Source organism: Ochotona princeps, chromosome 9, assembly GCF_030435755.1.
Source record: "Ochotona princeps isolate mOchPri1 chromosome 9, mOchPri1.hap1, whole genome shotgun sequence".
Classification (NCBI taxonomy): domain Eukaryota; kingdom Metazoa; phylum Chordata; class Mammalia; order Lagomorpha; family Ochotonidae; genus Ochotona; species Ochotona princeps.
In genome coordinates this window covers 69,523,046-69,547,186 of record NC_080840.1, presented here as the reverse complement: position 1 = coordinate 69,547,186, position 24,141 = coordinate 69,523,046, and the positions used below count along the sequence as shown (strand labels likewise).

Sequence of the window (24,141 nt, the reverse complement as noted above, 5' to 3'; positions counted from 1 at the left end):
TTCATCATTACTGCCTACCGCCTTACAAGGCAATTAGATCAAGATGACAAATGAGGTACACACACTACCAGGAAAGTTAATAGAGTGAGCAAGTTATAAAAACATTTTTAGTTATGAGATACAACTTACTTGTCTGAGTTGTATAAACATTGTTAAGATCACTTGCCAAATTCTAGAATCTACATGCAGAAGAAATAATATCTAGGAAAAAACTCATGATATATGAAAAGCAAAAATATAGACAAGGCATGACTGGCTCTGACAAACATAAATCTGTGCAACAAGCCATAAATGAAATAATAGTCAAGCACATCAAAAATACACAAAAAATCCAAAACAAACGGAGAGTTGATGCATTTTAACATATACAGAATTTGGAAAGTTACCAATGCATGATTATTGGAGGTAAAATGTTATGTGTATTATGTGAAGTTAATTTCAGATTATCTAAAGAAATGCACTGAATTAAAACAACATGGAACACAGTGGACAAAAATCTAGGAACTACAAAGGATTTGGAGTGGACAGTCCTCATTAATTTAAAAACAGGTGGGAAAGTTAGAGGGATATATAAAGATATTGCAAAAATGACACATAAGGGTCTGGGGGAATGTTTACATATAGCTGTATGTCAAAAATCCAATGTTAGCAACAACTAAAGTTGATATGAGCTGAAAACAAATGACAAGTAGTCTAGTAAACTAGTCAAAGAATAAGCCAACTTTATAAAACAGAGAAATGCAGATATAAAGTAAATGTATACATTTTGTACTTCTGTAGGAATGGATTTTTGGTATAGTGTTTAAAAAGGTTAAGACACCAGCATCCCACATCAGATCTCTCAAGTTAAATTCCTAAATCTTGCACCTGTCAGTGCTGGAGGCAGCAAATGATGCTTCAAGTGATTCTGTGTCTGCAAGCCAAGTGGGAAACCAGGATCTCCTTCCTGAGCCTAGCACTGGCCCCAACTATTAAGGGTATTTGGAGTGTCAACCAACAAATGGAACAGGATTATTAGCATATCCATCACTGCATATATTGGTGTTGGAAAAATTTTTGTTTAACCTTAACTATTCTGAAAACAAAGTAGACACATCATCAATGAAGAAGAAGTATTAATTTATCATTATGGTCTTGAACATAGAGGACAAAGTGATTTAATAATAGGAATATCTGTGCTAACCTTTCTCCGTGTGTGTGTGTGTGTGTGTGTGTGTGTGTGTGTGTGTTACCAGACATAAGACAGATATAAGGACTGAACAAGAGGAGAATACCAGTGGTTCCTGCAAGAAAGACATAGAGTAAAAAAGTGGAAAGAGAAGAAGGTTTATTCTTGGGATTAACATGTCTGAGTTTAAATCACATATAAAATCTCAATATTCGCAAAGATATACTATCCTACTTCTTACGCTTCAATTCACTTTCCTTTCTAATCTGAACAGCTATTATAGGAAGTGTGACCAATTACCTGTCATTTGGCAATGTTTTGTGTGAAGAATCTTCTCATTTCACTAACCTAACTCATAATGTTTGAAGGCAATCATTTCAAATGTCACCTAGTACAGTTGTATGTTCATACAGCACACTCATGACAACACACCCTTTTATGATGTCCACAAGACTAAAGGTGTACCTTGTAAATTACTACTATTATCCTACTTCATTATTAAATAAATAATTTATTGGTCTCTTCTCCATCAAGGTTGGTCATTTTTTTCAACTGAATTTATTTTATAGGTATGTAGGTATCCTGGTCTCAGAATATTCTATGATTTTCTGAATAGCTTGTTTGTGATCTAATCTTTAATTTTTGTTTACATTGATTTCAGCCTCCTTCGGTTGTCTGCTGCTTTCCCTTCAATACATCCAGAATCTGTCTTCTTTGTATCATAGAAAAATTGACATTTAATTAAACACTTTTCTGATTCTGCTCAACCACAGGATGTTTTTCTCTCCCACATCTAAAGGTTTAATGAGATCTAGCACTTATCTTACACTTTCTTTAGTCTATGACATATCATTTATTGATTCTTTTGTAACTTTATTGTCACTGACTTTTTCCTCACAAGCCAATTCATTTCTCTCTACATCCCCCATGATCTCCTTGTGAGGAGGCTGGGGACAGGGATGTGGAATTTTTCTTTCTTTTTTTTTTAAGTAAAATTCTCAAAGACTAATATTAATTACAGAGTATAATGCTTTCTGAAAACTTAAACTCATTTGAATTAAACACAATGAATAATAATGACAGAATGCTTATTACTGGTTTGAAATAGTAATCTTTGTTAGGATGGAGAAGAATTAAGATGTCACGGCCATATGCTGTCAAATTGACAACATAGAGGAACTGGTCCTGGGGGTACAGTATTACCAGAAGAGCAAGAAAAGCTCTCTCGTCACAACATAAACTTGAGTACTGACTGTGGAATTCATTTCTTCCACTTTCTTCTAAGCAGCAAAATTTGATTTACTGGCTTATTGATATATACTTGGTGGTATTCTAGTGTCTGTAGAATAAATGTGTCTAAAAATAAACTCTTGATTATATGCCGCAGGTTGCTCAACTTCTAACACTCTAGATTGCAGTAACTGACATCCAGATTTTTCTCTTAAACCTTGGAGGCATCTTACAGTCCCAGTATAAAAAGCACCTAAGGATAAACCATCAAATTATTAAGTAGAATCATTTAAAATGATCATTTCTTGTGGATAAAAAAATTACCAATTGAGTGCTGTTATATTCTGAAGCGTTTAGGATCATACTTCGCATAATCATCCATGTCACCTTGCTAGTCTAAGCCATCATCATATCTTTGGGGAAAAAATAATAGCTTTAATAAGATATAATTCATACACTTTATAACTTATCTATCTGGAGGTGAAAAATTCTGTCTGTTGTTACATTCCTAGAGTTGTACAACCACTATCTAAATTATAATTTTTGTGTCACCCTCTCCCCCAAAGAAAAATTGTGAGGATAGTGTTATACCATAAGGAGTTAAGCTGCTCTGACATGATAGCAACCCTTACGGGTGCTGCTGTGAGTTTTCATTGCTGTTCTTCCATTCCAACTCACAGCTAATACTCCTGGGTGAAACATCAGAAAATGGTCCAAGTGCTTGGCCGCTACACCTGTGAGACACCTTGTGAGACACCCTGAGCAGTATCCTGGCACCCAGACTTGATCTGATGCAGCCCTGGCCATTGAAGCCAGTACGGGATTGAACCAGCAGAGGGAAGATCTCTTTTACTATACCCATCAACTGGTAACTGGGCCTTTCCACTAAATGAAATAAATGGAGAGAGAGAGAGAGAGGGAGGGAGAGAAGCAATTACATGTCCTTGAGGTATCACACTTCATTCTTCTCAATTCTCTTCTCCAGCCCTACTGTCTTCATCTGTGTGCTGAAGATGTGCCTGTTCTCCACGTTAGACATAATTGAGCTCATACAATATGTGATCTGTTATGATTTGCTAAAACTGACTTTTTTTCTTTTCACTCAGCAATTGTTCTCAAGATTTATCCAGGTTATAGCATGTATGAGGACTTCATTCCTTTTTCATTGTCAATTATTTCATTGCATACATACATCATTTTCACTTATGAGCTCATCGCTTAATGAAATTTTGAATCATGTGTGCCTTTTAGCTGCTGCAAACACTCATGTGTGAGTTTTTCAATGGACATATGTTTTCAATTCTCTTGAATATGTACCAGGATTACAACTGCTTGATAAATAATGTGGTAATGCTAGCATTCTGAGAACTCACAGACTGCTTTTGAAAGTGATTATGTCACATTACAAGTGTATTTCACCCAGCTGTTTTGACAACTCCAATTTTTACATCTTTGAAAACAGTGTCATTAAAATACATTCTTTGCTTTATACTACAAGAACGTGAAAAAGTTACACATTGTAGCTTTATTGTTCGACTTCTCATAAATGAGGGATGAAAAGCATTTTTTAGGATGCTTATAAACCATTCATATATATTCTTTGGAGAAATGTCTATTTGAGCCCTTCACTAGATTTCAATGAAAATTTTATTCTTTTTTTTCTTCGTATACATTCTTTGTCACTGAAGTTAGTATTTCCAATTGTTTTCTAATACTATAGATTGGCATCATTTTCTTGATAGCATCATTGATATATTCTTTTTTTTAAAGATTTATTCATTTTATTACAGCCAGATATACACAGAGGAGGAGAGACAGAGAGGAAGATCTTCCGTCCGATGATTCACTCCCCAAGTGAGCCGCAACGGGCCGATGCGCGCCGATCCGAAGCCGAGAACCTGGAACCTCTTCCGGGTCTCCCACGCGGGTGCAGTGTCCCAATGCATTGGGCCGTCCTCAACTGCTTTCCCAGGCCACAAGCAGGGAGCTGGATGGGAAGTGGAGCTGCCGGCATTAGAACTGGTGCCCATATGGGATCCCGGGGCTTTCAAGGCGAGGACTTTAGCCGCTAGGCCACACCGCCGGGCCCAATTGATATATTCTTGATAGCAAAGGCAAATCTCTCTCTCACAAACACACATGCTGGTATTTTAATCTTTCTTAAAGACTTATTTAAATTTTATTTGAAATGCAGGGCTACACAGAGAGAAGTAGAGGCATAGAGAAAGGTTTTCCATCCATTGGTTCAATCCCTATTTGGCTGTCATGGTCAGAACTGAGAAAATTAGAAACCAGGAGCCATAGCCGCAGCATCAGGTGGCAGAGGCTGGCACTGGGAGCTAATTCTGTCAAGTCAAATGCCAGAACCACCTGGAGAGTACATAATCTGGGGGAGGGGTGGCCTAGTAGGGAGATAGTGAACATCTCCCTCAGGGTTACCACTCTCACTGACAGCACAAAAACCATGACAGGGGCAGGCATGGCTAGACAGAAAGGCACCTGCCAGTAAGTGTGTGGGCTGAATAGTAGGTTGGTTGGGTTGAACTAGGCTTCAATACCCATTGACAAGTACGAGAACTAAATGGGATGTGGGACAGACTGGACAAGCCTGTGGACATACTGCCAAGCATGGGAACCAGGGTAGGGGGCAGACCTGATGGGGGTTATGGGGAGTCACCCCAACTAGGCTGCAGCTCCCACTGGTTTGTGTGAGGACCGAGTATGAAGTGGGTAGTATAGAGCTGGACTACAACACCCATTGGTTCACAAGGAAGACAGGGCTGGAAACAGAACTGACCCAGCAATTGCAAGGACCAGCATGTGCATAAGCTGACTGGCGCAACGGACGGTGTTGGACCCTGTAGTAGCAAACTCAAGCAAGAATCAGATCTGGGAACATCTCAGATGAAGTTTCTTTGGAGATCCCTCCAACTGAACTGCTGATCTCAGAACCCCAACCATGAAGAGACTGTCAGCCAGTGGATTCTGGATAGGTTTCATCACGATTGGAATGGCGAGATTGGCAGCAATCCAGAACTGTTGAACTAACAAAACTGAACAGGACCCTCGAAGTGTGCCTCCCGTTGGGGACCTGGGATGGGTGGGATGCTGGGTGAGGCTTTTCCCTTTGTTTCTCCCCTGACCCCAGATACAGGGAAAAAAATGATAATATTACTATGGAAACAATGGTATTATCCACTTTTACCCTGTAGCCCTTGACCCTTTGTACCCTAATCAACTAAGTAAGATTATTAAAAAATAATAATAATAATAAAAAGAAAGAAACCAGAAGCCAGAAGCTTCTCTCAGGTCTCCCGTGTGAGTATAGTGTCAGGAGAACATGAGCCATGCTCCAGTGCCTTCCCAAGCCATAAGCAGTGAGTTGAATTGGAAGTGAAGCATCCAGGACACAAATCAATATCCATATGGGATGCCAACATCATGGAGACAGGGTTAGCTTCCTATGCAATAAAACCATCCACAGAGTTTTTAATCTTTAAGAAGGGCTTGCCTGACCCAAGAATTTGTGCAAACACACACACACACGAACCTACTTTTTAAAGAGAAGTTTTCACTTCCTTTCCTTTTTAACATTCTTGTTTTATTAACAAAATAAATTTCATGTACTTCATATTTACATTTTAACAGAATGTTGATTCCACTTCACTTTTCCAACCCTTTTTACTTTTACTCTTCCCTCCCTCCTTACTTTTCATTTTTACAATGACAGTCAAAAATGAACTGCTTACAAATTTAAAGGTTAATTTCTAGTTTCTCATTTCTATGATATTGAAGTACTTACTAATCTCATGCTACCACCCTGTAGCCTCGACGCGCGTTTGAAAATTACACAGTGTTTGTCTAACATATTTATTTCCTTTCAAGACTGTTCTGAAAACTATAACCTCTTGTGTTTCCAAATGAATTTTAAGATTAGCTTGTCACTTTTTGAGGAAACTTTTTAAAAAGAAGCCTATATTTTATATAAATTGCCTTGATTTGTGTATCAGTTTAGATAGTGTGTCATTTTTACCTGTATCATGGACTTGTTAATGCTTTACCAACTGATCTCACTGTAGGTCTGACTCCTCAGATATAATCTGAATGTGGAATACAAGATTCTCTGAAGTAGCAAATTATAGTTCCACTTCTTACAAACCTGTAATACCTTGTGTCTTACTGAAAAGAAACTCTAATATCTTTACCCAGATATTATATTCCCACATTTATTTTTCTTCTGCTCTAACTCCGATTTCATGGGAATATTCTTTTGTTTCGTTGCTTTGTGTTTAATTCTTGGAAGAGATTCTGCTTCTAGAAAGCATCTGATGAATATCTTTTGAAAGAGGAAGACCATATTTATAAGCTATTTACCAGCTTCTAGTGAAATACGCAAGTGTAAACAATTACAATGTCTTTTCTCCTTTTTCAGTAATGCACAAGTAGTATGCTAGTTTTAAAGGAAAGGCCACGTTATTTTGAAGACTCATTAACAGAGTCTTGAATGAATGACACTTGCTTAAATCCTTATTTCAGCATGTGAATAGCGAGGTCTTACTTTAGTTCTGATAAGAATTAACATTTATATAGCCATGTTCTAAAATCACAGAAATACTGGCGTCTTAAAAATAGTACTCCATACTACAAAGCCAAAGAACATTATGGTTAATCATATTCTATTTATAATAATCTATGATTCAGAATGTATTACAGGACAAGTCAATTATCTCTCCTAACCTTAGATTGTATTTCCTTAAACCAAAGTTAATACAACTTGCTTTCACTTATACATTTTCATATATATGGCAGTGTTGAGAATGGTGACATAATTTTTTCCTGTCCACACTCGCCATGGTGACATAGTTTTAAACACTGATGAATTTTGTATTTGAATTTGTCACTCATTAAAAAATAATTTATGCAATACAATGGTTTCAGGGTGACTATAGAACATATTAAAGTTGCATGAATTTAAAAATCAAAGTTACAAATGCACAGGGAGAAACACAGTAAAGGAAGAAAGGATCCAATGTCAGACAGATGTCAGCTGAATGTTGATACAGCACTCTACAAGTAAGAAGGGTTGAAATATTAAACTTCTTGGAACTCTAATTCTTCAATCTTTAAAAAATAGCAAAGACTTCCAGAGCAACTAACATAACTAGAAATTGGAAGTCTAGGTTTTTTTTTCCTGCTACTATTATCAAATTGGCATGTACCAGGAATATGATCATGTATCATAAAAAGATAACTGCAGACTATTCACAGTTTTTTTCAGTTGTTATTCTACAGAATAGGCCTGCATTGAGAGTGAATAATTTATTGCAACCTCTTATTATTGTAAAATGATGAAAAATTCAAAATATCAAAAGGATTTCCCAAATGACTTTGAAATCAAGGAATATATATAAGATTCATCTTTATGTCTCTTCAAAATTCTTAATGGTTCTTCAAAAATGTTTAAAATTTTAGGATACAGTTACTTAGGCTCTGGGATTCCTCTTTCCCCCTTCTTAAGACACATTTCCACCCATTATATTCTCTTTAATGGTACAATGTATAGTCCTTCATGAACAGTCTAAGTCCTTCATTGTGCTATTTAAGTGTATCCTGATATTGCAGGTATGGACTATATCAGAAGTCAGGAAGTCCATCTTTGATTTGAAAGTACAGATGCATATTGCATTTCATCTTCACATCTGGATATGATAATCTATTACACGGTTACTACATATCCCCTTAAATGAAAAGCTATACAACAAAATTGACAACCGGAAGAAAAAAAATTTATAGAAACATTAAGTTAAAATAACATGCTATAGCATGACCTATGTGTCTAAAGAAGTGAAAAAGAAAATAAAAACCTTGAAGAAAAAAGTCAGTGATTAACCTGTGTCACTGAATAAAAGAAAAAAACTGTTTTTAAAGAACTGACAATAAAAACAAATATCAAACCCCATGATATGTAGCAAAAACAGTGTTGAAAGGGACATTCACAAAATTAGGTTCTTAAAAACAATTAAAATGTCTCAAATAAATAATTTAACAATTCATCCCAAAGACACGTTTAAAAAGAAAAAAAACCAACAGGAAGCAAGAAATGATAAAATTCACAGCAAAAATAAATGGAATTGAAGCTAAAAAACTACAAATTGCCACAAGAAAGAGCTATTATTTAAGAAGGTGAGTGAAACAAACTTTTAGCAATACTAGCAAAAAACAGCATGAGGGAAAACCAATTAAAGAGGAAAATGGAGTTATTCCAACATTCTGCTCTTTTATGTGGATCATGACATTATTGGTTTAGGCAATGGTAGAAAGTCTAATATTTTCTCATGTAGGCCTATTTAGGAGTTTTATTTGTAATCTACTTTTATTCCATAGTAGAGATGCATTCTCTCAGTTTTCTTTGATTCCTGGTATCTCATTATATCCTTTGTGAATAGCTGCCCGGCGAGGGGACCAGCCCCTTAATCCCCCTACCAGCTCTGTCCCTCCCTTCCTGGATCTCACGTGTGCTGGTTGGGTGCTGCATTCATATCCAGTACAGGCAACCACGCCCTGGCATTCCATAATGTGTACTGGTTTTGTCGTGACCAAACCCGGCTCATCCCACACTCTGTTCTGGTGATCAGATTTGCCAGTGGGTGACATGAACTGATTCAGCCTGGTCTGCTCCTGACCCATGCTGAATGTGTGCCAGTGGGAAACTTTCCATGGCCTATTCTGGACTGTTTCCTATCAAGCTTCTTGCGCTTACCTGCAGGGACTGTGTCCTGCCAGAGGAGTTGCCCAGGCTCCTCCATCAGAACCCCTCCCAATGGCAGATTTTGCGCATGCCAGGGGGTCCTTGAGCCAGCCCTACTCAGTTCCCCTCCTGTCCTAGCAGGAACAGTGGCTTTTCCTGGCTGGCTTTCACCCCATTCTGGTTCTTGTTGTTGAATGTTTCAGCCCAGCCATGGCTCGTCCATACCTACATACAGCTCACACATGGCTCAGTAGGGGAGTGAGACCCAGCCTAGTCAGTCCCACATCTACCCACTGGTTCTCCATGACACCAGATGGTGTTGGGATCTGAACTGGCCTGGTGCATCCAATCCCAGCCCACACTAGTGCCTCGGGTGACTACAACTATTTCCTAGATAGAACGCAGCCCCAATTCTAGCACATGTGCCCCTTGGTGGGGACCCCAACCCAGTTAGGGAGTCCCCTTACCTCCCCGATTGGGCTTGTTCCTAGCTGTAAATCATCCTTAACTATCATTTGTAGGGCAGGTTTGGAAAAGGCATGTTCTTTTGACTTTTCTTTCTGTGGAAGAATTTTATTTCATTTTCAAAGAAAAAGGATAGCTTTGTTGGGTACGTTATCGTGGGCCAATAATTTTTTGCTTTTAGAATCTGGAATATGTCGCTGCATTCTCTTCTTGCATGTAGAGTTTCCTGTGAAAGGTCTCCTTTGAATTTAATTGGCATTGCTTTACATGTCAGTTGATTTCTTTCACAGGCATATTTAAAGATCTTTTCTTTTTGTTCAATCGAAGAGAGCTTGATTACCATGTGTCATGGTGAAGATTGCTTTTGGTTAAGCCTGTTGGAAGTTCTGTGCCCCTCCTGGATGTTGTTTCCCCAATTCTTTCTCTACAGAAGGGAAATTTTCCCTTATTATTTCGTTGAATACACCTTTAGTCCTAGTTCCTCTTTCTATACATTCTGGGACTCCATAACTCTCATATTTGGGCTTTTAAGAGTGTATTTCAATTTTTGAATACCCTTACCCTGATCCAGTTCTGCTTCCAGCTTTTTGTTTGTTTCCTACTTCTAATTTTGAGATTCTGTTATGTGCCTCCTTCATTCTATTTTGGAGACTCTCCACTGTACTTTTAATTTGTTCCACTTTATTTTTAAGTTCTGATATATAAGCTTTCCTGTGATTCATTGCTGCTTTTTCCTGTGTAACATATTCCTTAAATTCCTTGAACTACTGCTTTACGTACTTCTCCTTGTTGGTAAGATGCTTTAAAACAAGTGTTTCGAATTCTGTATCCCCCATTTGCTCAATGTCTTTCTCAGGTAATCCTTAGGTTGGCAAAGGGTTTTGCTCCATTGCAGGGGAGTCTTCAGTAATAGTCATTGTGCCTTTCTCTCTTCTTGTGCTCTTCATCATTGTACTTCTGGCTAGCAGATTCTTCTCAGGTAAGATTTCCAAGCTCTGTCACCCACAGGTCTACAGTTCAATTTTACTTCTTGCAGTTGGTACATGGTTCTTTGCTTGCAGTCACTTGTGCCACTGTCTCCAGCAAGTTCCAGGTCTAGGTTACTATGTTAGATTTCCACTATGGTCTCCATAGTCCCAGCTTCTGGCTCACCACTCTTTACATACTTTGATACCATGCTGAGGCTGTATTGTTGTCTGAACCACCTTTCTCCCAGGATTAGAAAGACACTAGGTGTCCAATAGATCTAGGTTGTTGGTGGAGCTGATCTTGCCAGAACCTGTTGGATGGTAGTTCTGAAGGTCCCACAGACCTATTTTGATCTGTACGATGCCAAAGTCAGTATTATTTTCCCAGCAGGACCCTTGCAAAGCACTGAGCTCAGTGAGTTCACTCCCAGATCAGTGCATGCACAGCCCACTGTTGTCCCCGCAGTGTTAAAGCCTTTTTCACGCTGTGAAAAATGGTGACTGATGTGGCATTAATAGAGTTCCTGATCTGCTGGCATCATTTCTGGGGGCTACCAAGACCTATCTAAGGTGGAACCTGTAGGATGCCCCACTGTTACAGTTCACTGAGCCAGAAATCAGTTCACTCCCAGTTCTGTGCATGTACAGTCCTATCCCATATCCTTTTCCTCCGTAAACAAAATGACACCCAATTCTGTTTTATGGGTCTGACTGGTCTGTGAAATCCACCTTGTTCCCATACTGTCCATCCTGGAACTGTTACTTTGTCTCTGTTTCTGATCAAATCAAACAGACCAGCAAGATGGGCAGTTCTTTGGGTTCACCTCTTGAGCTTCAGGTGAATGTTCCTTTGCGCCTTGTTGCTGGTGGAGTTTCGGCTGCTGGTGCAATTCAGATCACCACTTGCTGAATACTGCTGGGGTAATGGTCACTGCAACACCATACCATTGTGTCTACTGTCTTTCTGTAACTGTTGGTCTCCAGGTACCCCTCTGCCGCTGTTCTGTCCTCTCCTGTTTCCTGGAATGTGCCCTCTCTGCTTCACACTGGCTAACATTTTTCTGTCTGTTTAAATGTGTCCTTATCCTATTCTGCCACCTGGATTCTCCCAGTACTGATCTCTTAAACACTGAACATAATGATGCACCTACAATGGCTAGGGAAATTGACCACGATATTTCTTTCCTACACCTTTGTGACCTCTTTCTAGTGATCATGGGATATCACTTCCTTCCTCAAAATGTTTCTCTCTGCACTTTCTTCAGCTTGTAACACTTCTTTCTAAACCTTCACAGGCTGGTTTTTCTCAACATGCAAGCCATCACAAATGTCTCTTTGTCAGGGAGAAAAAGGGACTCTCAACTGAAGACATGATCTAGGCAGCCAATAGTTGAGCATTCACTTTGAGGTTTTTGTTACCCACTAATTAAAAATGTTCACTAAGTTTCATGTTCTTGTTTTATTGTTTTCTATTGGTTGCATGTCTCATTAGATCATGAACTAAGGAAGCCAAGATTGTTTTTAAGTGTCATTTCCTTAGGAAGAATACCTGGCTAACATAACTACTCAAAAACATCTGTTGAATGACTGAGGAATAAATGAATTTGGCCACTCTTATTCAGTTCATAATTGCAAGTATTTAGTATATATATATATATTTTTTCTTTAGTTGTCTACTCTAAATAGATGACAGTAACCCTTTCCATCTGAAAAGATCCAGGTCCCCTGCTCTTTGGGGTTTTCCTGCCAGTAGGTCCCCAAAACCACTGAGGGGGGGAAGCAATGGTGTTCATTCTCAACAACTACCAGAGACAGTTTGATTGTGCATGTCATTTTTTGTAAAGCAAGCACAAACTTATATAGACGAGGAAAGGGGATGGCAGAAGGCTGTTTCCCAACAGTCCTCTTACCGAACAGTGTCACTGTAATCGGCTATAAGGAATATCTATCTCTTTGGATCCTCCAGTCAAGTCACAGGACACATGCAACATACATGGCTGGCAGCATTGCCTTCAGGTCACAAGCAGGTAAGCTATGAATCATGTACAATACATAGCCTTAAAGGTATGCCTTAGGTCATGGTAGATAGGCTGTGGGTCACATTTGACAACTTAGAGTTGCATATCAAGGAAGTCCCAGCATAGCTCATTGAAGGACAGAGAACAGAGCCTGTGGTGTACCACACTGCTTTTGCTTGCATTCCAGTGAATAGGTTAGGTTGAGGTCTTGGTTAGCCAAAACCATTGTCAAGGGTTCCCCCAGGAAAGCAGTGTTCCTAGTACCTATGACCTCCCACACACACTAAGCAAGCAGAGATCCAGGGATGACCTCCTACACTTATCTTTTAATTTGAATGTTGGGTAGTAAGCAGTGTAGTTGGCACTTAAATCACCAGTGTTCAGCAACTACCATTTTCTATTTTGTTTCTCTAGCTCCGCATTGTGTCTGAAAACTCTGGCCATGATCTCTACTGATTTTCCATGTAATAGTTTTCCTAGTTTCCTTTTTGTTCAAATCATTTACCACAGCTGCTTCCCAATTATAATCCCCAGTTAATTTCTTTATTTATTGTCTCTGTTTTGCCATCTGAATACGCACTTTCTATTAACTTCACTTGCTCATCATTCACTTAAAAGCTCCAAAACAAAGCTTGCATTCTCTATATAACTGAGCTCTAAATCGCTAGGATTCTTTGCATGAATACTTTTTAATTTATCTTTAGATATTTTACTCTTTAAGAATCTGGCATAATTCCCTCTGTCTGATAATATTTATATTGTTGCAACAATGTGCTCATGTGGGAAGTCTGGTACATATCTCCTTCATCAATGTTACTGTATGATTATGGGTTTGGAGCTTCCTGCTTCTATAGTATAACTTAGCATGTGTCCCCAGCCTATTATGTCACAATAGAAACTTCACCCAGAAGAATGCAGCCATTCACAATCTCATCCTTTGGGTTGCGTGAATGAGTATCACAAATCACAAAGTTCCAAATACAATTCAAAATGGAACTCTTTGCTAGATGGCATGAATTTTTTTTGGAACAGTTCAATGCCTAATGAAATCAAACAAAAAGCTCCTTATAAAAAAATCAAGCTAAACACAAGTAATTTAATATGCCCAAGAGCAAATATTTCCACAGAGTAATAAACTTCAAATAATAAAAGACTGTAAGTAATACAATTATTCACATGAAATTATAATATTGTATTTCATTTTTCGTTATTTGAAACAAATATTTATAAAATTCTAAAACTCCTAGCAAAATTATTTGTTTTATTAATTTATACTAGTAAGATGACCTTGAAACAAACTAACACATATTTTCCTTCTTTTCTGAAGAAAGCTACTGGCAAAACAAAGCAAACACAAATTATATGCTATCAAAGATGTCTGGCAGAAAGAGTAGCACAAAATATAATCTACAAGACTTTAAGTAGCCGCAATGATGTCATGATTGTTCTCATTTGATATTATGAAACTTAATGTTTCATAATTTCCTAGCATTTTAACCAATACAAACTTAACTGGTACAGTTTTACGGCACAAACTACAGTTCCCTTGCAAATGACTATTTCTTATCAGCATTTTTAGTACATTCTAGATCTAAGAAAAGTTTCACAAAGGATCCTTCTCTGGTCCTTACTTAGCTCCAACTTTGGCTCCCCACCCTCTCTTGCAATGACCTTCAGCGTCACTCCAGAACCCCCCAAAATTGGATCAGATAGACAGAGACCAATAAGGAAAGCTTAGAGCAGACAGGATAAAGTCAGCATGGACTCCCATACACCTAACTAGGCAGGACACAAAGATCAGTTATTCCTCACTAAGATATTGAAGATTTCTCTGCACACCCCTCCTAAACCTATTCTGCTCCTCAATAGTTAACATATGGCTTATTAGAGTTATAAGCCTGTTTGGACTATCCTAAAACTCACAAATTTCAGTAAAAATCATACTTGAATAATATAAAAAAAGATATGAGACAGCTGAATAATACCCTATAACCGTTTTAAGGGTTATAACAGTCAGTTATGTATAAACTAAAATTGAGAGGTCAATGAAGTAGGCACAGAATGTGGTTAAGCACTTGCATTCTCTAACACATTGGTCACTCAGTACCATGTCAGTTGACTTCACGATGTTGTAAATTTCCATGTTTCTTCCTGTTGTTGAATTTGTGTTGTGGCTTTCCATTGGAGGGGATGATATTCTGCCAGATCTACTTTCAGATCAAGGATGGTCTCCAAATGAAATTGTTGAATTTATCTGGACAATAATATGCTAGACTCTGCATGGTCCATGCCCACAATGATGGAATTATGACTGGTTATGAGCTGTACTGCTGTAATAATATGGAGGAAATCAATATGGAGGGAAGGTTGGAGGAATCCCAGAGCCTATGGAACTGTACCATAAAATGAATTTTTTTAAAAAAGTAATTTCTAGCTGTAGATGAGGAAAGTAACAGGACAATTCAAAGTTTCTATACAGTAGAACTCAGTAAGTCAAATTTAACTTCAAGTATAAGGCAAGTATAAGCACTATTGTGAGGTTTAATATATGAAAGTGTTTTAAAAATAAGAGGGAAATTTTGATGTTGAAGTTTGTAAATCATTTAGTTCTTTTCTTTGAGATTTTGTGTGATTTAGTCTTTATTATAGAGCATTCAAAAAAAGACTGTGATATCTCTACTGTTTTCACTAAATGCAAGAACTTACTTTTAATGGATTCTATGTGTTTGTAAAAGATGGTCATTTTGAATAAGTTTACTAAATATATTCTTAAGTATATTTAATATATTTCTAAAACGTTTCTCTTTTCATATCTATATGTGTCTTGAATTTCATTTTGAGAGGATAGTCATAAATGTTAAGAAAGAAAAGAATAATTATGAAAAGTATACTCACTTTATGTCCTAAATTGGAAATTATTACTTTTTAAGAACACCTCAGAAAGTCTTACAGTTTTGCCAGTTTTATGACTCAGGGAACTACTTGCTAGTTGCTATAACAAACAAATCAAATCTTGGTTGCCTAATTTAACACACGCTTATTTTTCATTTACACAAATTCCAATACAGATGTTCCTGGCTAAGCTGTTATTCTAGTAACTTCTATCCAAATGAAGAATCCCAGAACTCCAGATCCCACCATCATGAGATTTGGCTGTTGGAAGCAATTCACTCCCAGACTGTGAATGAGATCATGGAAGATTGTATCTTTTATGGTTTGGCAATAATAAATTCCCTCTATTCCATTAAGAGCAAGTTGGCTTCAAACAAATTACAAGAGAGGCTAAGGAAGTTAACCTGATTCATACTTAGAAAAAGAAAGATTGGTCAGCCTCAATCCTTTCTTTGTTATGCAACACCCATCAGTCTAGCGTCCTTTTGAGGAAGCAAAACTTTGCAATAAAAAATGAAAATTTTAGTAATAGTACCCTTATTGAATATGTTCTTATTAAAATTTTGGCTTGAGTAACTACATCTTAAATGCAGTACTTCTATTGTTATGCATAACTGTGATAAAAGCAATGATTTTGATCATAATTCTTAGAAGATGCATTTTATTCAAGTAAATCCAAATTCTAAAAATTGAATGAGTCAATGTTTAGTAATAAAGCAAAATGTGATTTTTAGAAGTATTCCAGGAAAACATGGCACAGTACAAGATGAAGTTCACAGCAAATGTTCACCACAATAATATGCCAAATAATTATTTCAGTGGTTACATTTAACATTGGCTATAATTATTTTGTAGATATTAATAGGGAACAGTATTGCCTACACTCTGATTTTCAGAACTATATTGTGAGTTGTATTAGGGGAGTGGTTTTGTCAAATGATATAAAAATCAAAGGGAAAGATACTATATTGCAAAATCATGACTGGAATTATCAGAAATCATAGCATGAGTCAGTCATCTAAAAAAGGGTAGCATTATACAACAATTAAGCAAATTTTTATAATAAAAATGATAAAACAGCAGCAAATATGGGATGACAAACTGAAAATAATATATTCATATATGTATACAATCTGGTCTCTCTAAAAATTTGAGGACTAAAGTTCACACAGAAACTTCACCTGGATACTTATTTACTTATTTTTATTCTAATTAAAATATAGAGAAGCCTAGAGATGGAAGGAGAAAGACCTTCTAACCTCTAGGTCTCTCCTCAATTGCTTACCACATGTCAGGATTGAGCCAGGACAAAGCCACAAGAATTGCAGTCAACTGGGTCTCCCATACAGGCAGCAGGGAGCCAAGGACCACCCTTAGGTGCACATTTGAAAGGAGACTACCATACAATGCAAGTCTGCCTGCACCTAAAATTGTAGAATGAACATTGTGGTATTATGGGATAACATGCTGCTCAGCATATGCTCACCACTTACTGAAGTGTGCAAAGCCCTGGCTTTGCTTCTGAATCCAGCTCTGTTAATGTGCGCCTCCCAAAGCAGCAAGTCGTGGCTCAAGTCCTTGGGTCCTTGCTACCTGTGCTTGGCTCCTGCCTTGGGCCTCTTCCAGCCCTGGCTGTCAAGCGCAGTAAGGGAGTAAGCCAGAAGATGGAAGAGTTTCTTCTCTCTCCCTCCTTTTCTTTCTTTTATTCTTCCACTTTCTTTCTCCCCCTCTCTTTTTGTCTCTCTTCTTTTCTCTCCATTTCAAAGGAAAAAAATGTAAAGATGTTCCAAAAATACAATTAAAAACAATCAACCCTAAGTTTGGTTTGAACTTGACATCTGATTAAGATTTTATCATCAAAACAGCAAAGAAGTCTCTCACAGCTTGTAATATTTCTGTTAATATTTATTGTAATATCTTAATTTTATAGAAACATCTTAATTTTTGCTTAAAACATTTCCTAAGTGAAACTGTTAAGACCCATGCATTAAATTCCTTGCTGAAAATAAATTTATGATTTAGGCATCTGAGATACAAGTTTCAAGAATCAAACTTGCACATATTTAGGATTAAAACTTAGCCAACTGGGGTAGGTATCACGAAAGAAAAAGCCCCTGCCTGAGACACCTGTGTCCCCTTTAAGAGTGCTGGTGTGAAGCCTGGCTACTCAGGCTTCCCATCCAGCTTCCTGTTAATACAGTTGGGAAGCAGCAGATGATGGCCCCCACACTTGTTTGCTTTTTTCCTTTATGGACAACCAAGATGAACTCACCTCCTCTAGTATTCAAGCTGGCCTCCCCCTGGTTGCTGTAACATTTGAAGAACAAACTGATGGATGTAAAATATCTCTATTCCAAATTGTCACTCTGCCTTTTGATTCAATAATCAATAAAACTTCACAAATCATTGTTTTCAGAATGTTTCAGGTTCAGATAAACAAGACATGGTTCATGAACTTTGCTTGAGATAAAGCCTCAAAACTGGCTCAACATGATGGCTCAATGGGTAAATCCTTATCTTACCTGTGCCAGGATTCCACATGGGCACCGATCCCTGTCTCCATTGCTCCACTTCCCATCCAGCTCCCTGCTTGTGGCCTGGTAAAACAGTAGAGAATGGCCCAAAGACTAGGAACCCTGTACCCATGTGGGAGACCTGGGAGAAGCTTTTGGCTTCTGGCTTCAAATTGCCTCAGCACTGGCCTTTGTGGCTTCTTGGGGAGTGAACCATCAGACAGATGATTTTTTTTTTGTCTCTTCTTCTCTATGTAAATCTGATCTGCTTTTTCAACAAAAATAAGTGAGTTTTTTTGTTTGTTTTGTTCTGTTCTGTTTTGTTTTGTTAAGCCCCAAAACCAGGATTCTGCTGATGACATTTCAAATAACAGTATCCCTGGTCAGGTAAACTATTTCAATATCTTCTGTGTGACTGGTGGCAATGGTACATTTATCATTCCAGGTCAGTACTAATATCAGTAGTCATTAATCAGCATATTTAGGGAAGTTTAATTGTAGTGAAATGCCTTTTTTTGAAATAAATGTGGATCAAAACTTAAGTCTACTTGTAGATTAAAAATATGTAACTGCAATTATTCATTGTTGAATAACTGATCCATCCACTTGTTAGATACATTTTTTTAAAGATTTATTTTATTTTTACTGAAAAGTCAGAAATATGGAGAGAGGGGAAGGAGAAACAGAGAGGAAAATCTTCCTTCCACTGATTGACTCCTCAGGCGGCCACAACGATAGGCAATGAGCTGATCTGAAGCCAGGAAGCCAGGAGTTTCTTAGAGATCTCCCATGTGGGTGCAAGGTCCCAAGGCTTTGGGCCATCCTCATCTGCTTTACTAGACCACAAGCAAGGAGCTGGATGGTAAACAGGGTTGCAGGGATTAGAACTGGTGCCCATAAAAGATCCTAGTGTGTGTAAGGTGAGGACTTTAGCTGCTACACTACTACAGTAGGCCCTTCAGTTCTGTTTTAACTTTCTGATTTACTGATCACAATAAGGAATCTGATAAAAGATAAATATGCAACCATAATTAAGAATTGATTAAAATAGCAGAATTATTAGGGAGGAAGGAAAAGAAAGAAATGATCATGTAAGTTTACTTAGGTAAAGGGAGTTTACACAATTAAAATAAAAATTGGCATTGTTGTCAAAAGCCTGGGAAAATTGGAAAATATACTGGTTTCTCAAACTTACCATTTCACAGTAAGAGATCTGTTAACTGATTGCATTTATACCATCAACAACTTACTGCATACAAGTTTAGAAATGTTAATAATCTTTGCTGTTTGACAACATCAGAGAATGAAAAAAGCTATTGATTTCTGAAAGTATCATGTAACAAAGAACTACCATCATTTGATTAATTTTAAATGGCAGAAATTTTCTTAAAATCATAGGTTCTTTCCAACTTTTTATACTTTTGTAAGAATCCCATATTAGAGACACTGTAAATGGCAACCTAAAATTGAAAACAAACTCAGATTTATGGAATGTATTTGTTAATCAATGGATTTGTGCACTTATACAGTATTTACTGTTTATCAAGTGATAAGAAATGATAGCTGAAAACTTGAAATCATTTGGAAGAATAAGTCTGCACATTCAAGACCCTGAGTGAATTCTAGGAATAAATGAAATGCATCCATGATTAAACACATTATAGTTAAACTGCCAAAAGACAAAAATAAAATCTCAAAGCATTCATAATCCACAAGTGGATTTCAATAATATACGTCAATAGTGCTCGCTTCGGCAGCACATATACTAAAATTGGAACGATACAGAGAAGATTATCATGGCCCCTGCGCAAGGATGACACGCAAATTCGTGAAGCGTTCCATATTTTTCATAATGCAAAATATTAATTAAAAAAAAAGTAAAGAAAGTGTATTTGTAGTATAAGCATTTGATTGCTCATTTAAGATGTTACATGTAGTTGTGTAGAAGGGGAAATACTGCAAAATTATTCTTTTATTTAGTACATAATTCCAAAAGCATGACTTTAAAATGTACATATGTGTGTCATAAGCAGATATTTCAGATTATTGACCCCAAAATAATTATTTTTAAAAATGTTGTTAAGCAAACCAACTAATCCCTTCTAGAGCTTTTCAATCAAGAGTTAGAGTGAAATTTCTAAATTCACTCAATATATATGAGCATAGTTTGTGGAATTTTAAATTCCCAATATCTTAAAGGAATTGCATAAAATGTTGTTTCCAGTCAATTCTTGTGATTAAAAATATTTGAAATATGGGAGAATTTCAATTAATAAATCTGTATTTGCTAAAATCAAAAAAAATAATAATATACATCAATGAATTCTCATGGGAATTATGAATGGCAATGGATGATGTGTTCAGAGTGCTGAAGTAAAGCAATTTTTAATAAGAAGATGAAAATCCAGTGTCTTAAAAAAAGGAAAAACTTTTCTTCAACACTGCAGGAGAAACAAAGACATAACCAAATATATAATCACTGAGACACATTTTCACCAGGCAAGTTGCTCTATGGAAAAACAAAAAGACCTTCAGACTGAAAAGAAAGGACAGTATGTAGTAATTTGGTTCCACATGACAAACAGAGTTTCAACAAGAGTAATTATATAGGTAACTTTTTATAAAAAGTATAAATATGTATTTTGACTCTTTTCAAACATGGGAAAGAAAATAGGGCATAGCAGAATTGACCTAAAAAGCCAATTCTTAACTTTAAAAAAAAAATCTTAGTACTTGCTAACTATATAAGTGCATTAATACCTCAACTGAAAAAAATGGTGGCTCCATATTAAATGTACATGAACACTGAAGATCATTGCTTGATATTACTTAGTCTAAATCTAATCAAGTTTATATGATTACAGAGAAAATATGAGACTGAATAACTTCATAGGCACAAGAGATAAAAATTAATAACAGTTATCAGTTAAGTTTTTAGAAAACAATAGTCAATATAGTAGAGAACCTGGAGCCAGACTCAGTTTGATCCACAGTTCTACCCCTTAATAACTCAATCATGCTAACCAAGTCACTAGAGAAAACAAAAGGGAAAACAAGTAATATCTGACATTTGCAAAGATGGCACAGCTTAGACACGTAATTCTTTTACTGGAGAATGTGCAAAGAATTTAAACTTCAAGAAAACTTCATGATTGCTTTACAATTTCATAATTTTGTCTAAAAACACACACAGTAAGAGCACCTATAAAATCCTTTTAAAAAGTTTCTTGACAAAAAAGCACACAGCAGATAATAATCAATTATGTAAGACATATATTCCCCCTGTCAGTACTCATACATGATTTATATATATATATAAAACATTGACATCGATATATATATATATATATAAAACATTGACACAATTCAGTATATCACAAATCTCCCATCTCCTTAGACCATCATGAAAGTCATAGAAACAAACTCTAAACCCTCCAACAGATTCTTGCAGTTACCTGCTACTGAGATAAGCGATGGATCTCCAGGATGTATATTCTTTCTGCAGTGACTCAAATCGAGATGTGCCTTTACATGGTGGTTGGCTGGAAAGTGTTGTTCTCACTTAACTTCTCTATAATCTAATCTCTTGATACATAAAACAAAGATCTTAAATGTCTCACAGACTTGTTCTGAGAATTGTTCTGCAATGAAACTCGCAAATATATAGAATAGTGTTTGGCAGATAGTGACTATTCAAAAGTGATGTCGTGATAGACTCTGCTTAGAACCCAGGCAAGACATTTCACAACGTGATATGAATTTTTCAAATTTAACAAATACAGACAATGAATCTTCAAGTCGGCCACTCATACAGAAGTATACCTCTCACACAAAGTTAAAGATAAAAATTAATGGAGAGTTTATGAAGAGGATTTCTCTAAGGAGCTCTTCTCTGTGTTTCACTATAGTATCCTTGGGGGATGCAGTGGCAAGCTTCTTAATAAACATCTCTTTATTATCTGAATTGGAAGAAAGGGCTTTTCTTTCTTCTACCTTGAGAGCTTCATATACATTCTCAAAAATTATAATTGTAGTAATTATCTCAACTTTTGAGAAGGATGAGAAAGGTTAGATTTTGGATTGATCTGCTCTCTCAAATTTTCCAGGGCCAAAACTTTAAATCTTGACAAAATACATGCTCATACATGAGAACAAGAATGAATTTCCAACAGGGTAAGACTAGGCAAGCAGTAAGGTGACAACGAACTACTTCAGTGGAGAAAATACAAAGTTTTTCTGAGAAGCGTAGAAAGGAAAACATACTAACCTATTAATGAGTTATAGTTAAAATGGCCCTCCACGATAACGAGAGATTTTGAAAACACTTCGAAGGTGTTCACTTGGAAGGGTTTAGCTTGAGTCAATTCTCAAATACAGAAAATGAGAAGGCAATTTTTAATGCAATAGCCAAGAGAACATTTTTCACTCCCTTTGTTATTTCGTGGGCATTCAGTTTTCTCTAACATCCTTGTAAACACCTTAGCAAAAGAAAGGAAACCTCACATGGAAAGCTGGAGAACGGAGGACAAGATCATGAAGTGTATTCCACACACCCTCACCAAGTACTGGCCTCTGTCATTGGAACTGTAAGGAATCAGGGTTCCCAAGGAGCCACCAGATCCTTTGATCTTGGTACTGCTCTAGTAATTTTTACATTACACAGCAGAGGGATTTTGTAGAGCTAATTAAGGATACTAAGCAGTTAACATAAAAGTAGGGGATGCTCCACATAGGCTGTGCTAATCACAATGCTCCTTTAAAAGCCAAGTTTTATCTTAACAACTATAGAAGAAAGTAGTCAAAAATTTTAAATGTGAAACAGTGCCAATGGAAGAGGTTCTTTATGGCTAAGATGAAGATTCTGTTGGTGGAGTAGCGTTTGTTGTCCAAGAGTGACCCCTACATGACAAGTACTAAGGAAACAGGACATCAGTTCCACACACTGCAAGAAACTGCTTACAACTTGAGTGAATTTGAAAGTGATTCTTCTCCCAAACCTGGAGAACAGTTTTCATTTCCTCTGAGTCCTCAGAATAGAACCAAGTGGAAAACTGTCCACTCAATGATTTGTCACACTAGCTGTGTGATAAACAAGTACTGTTTTAAGAGACTATGTTTATGACAATTTGTTATGCAACAACAGAAGACTAACATAGGCTTGTAGCAGTCCCAAAAAACTTATAGTCAAATATTAATTTAGAGATTTTCTTATTATCAGGCTAGATGTATTAAGGTTGCAATTGAAAATATATAACAATTTCTAGCAAATTTGTGACTTACTGGTGATCTTATAATCATCACTTCAAGTTTGCAAAGGGCATGGAAAGAACTTCTGTAAGTGAACAAACTGATGAAGTTGAAGAAATTAACTTTTTTTCCCTGAGAAATTATTAAAATCAGCTCTAACATTCCAAAATCCACAAACTGAAATTCTAATATTTTGGGGGACAATTTATCTAAAAAAAAACCACTTCATCTTACAAAGGAAAAACTGCAAAATATGTATGTCATCAAATAATCTCAGTCCACATATTTATGATTAATTTTCTATTTTCTTGATATATTAAAAAATCACACTTATAAAATTGTAACGTATGATATTTTATAAGATACAATTAAGTTCCTGAAGTTAGAATCTCATTATAACGGTACTTAGATGTTCAGCATGCTTAGCTGTTTCTCATTCACAAAACAATCTTTTCATGCTTATGAGATACCCGATGGAACCTAGTACCTGAGAAACAGTTATATGCTACAAACTTTTTTTCTGTTTATTCAAAGCTTTGCTAAGAAAACAAAACACCATTCAAATTAACTAGGATTTTTTATCTTAGCATGCATTAATAATCAATAAGAGAAGCTATAGGGAAAAGAAAATCTTTTGGTCATTTTAAAATCTTTGTCATTCTAATTTTTCTCTTGCAAATACATGTTTACATCAACATTTCCACAGTAAGGCCAAAAGAAAAATCTGAAATAAAAGTGCAAAGAGAGCATGTTTCCTCTGGCAAATCGCTAAAAAGTTTAAGTCCTTTTGGTTAGCACTGCTAAGGAGAAATTGGGTGAAAAAAAAAAAAAAAAAAACAAACAACCTCACCCTTAAGTAAAATGTGTTGAAAAGGTCTTACGGATAATAACA

At 36.6% G+C, this 24,141-nt stretch overlaps 1 protein-coding gene and 1 non-coding gene across 4 annotated transcripts in view; one reads left to right on the top strand and one right to left on the bottom strand.

Annotated features, from left to right (window-relative positions):
- CNBD1 (cyclic nucleotide binding domain containing 1) overlaps positions 1–24,141 on the bottom strand; it is a 442,802-nt gene that overhangs the window by 55,139 nt on the left and 363,522 nt on the right. The window lies entirely within an intron of this gene.
- Positions 19,744–19,850, top strand: LOC131481192 (U6 spliceosomal RNA). Its single transcript, XR_009246118.1, has one exon. It is a non-coding gene; the product is annotated as a U6 spliceosomal RNA (small nuclear RNA).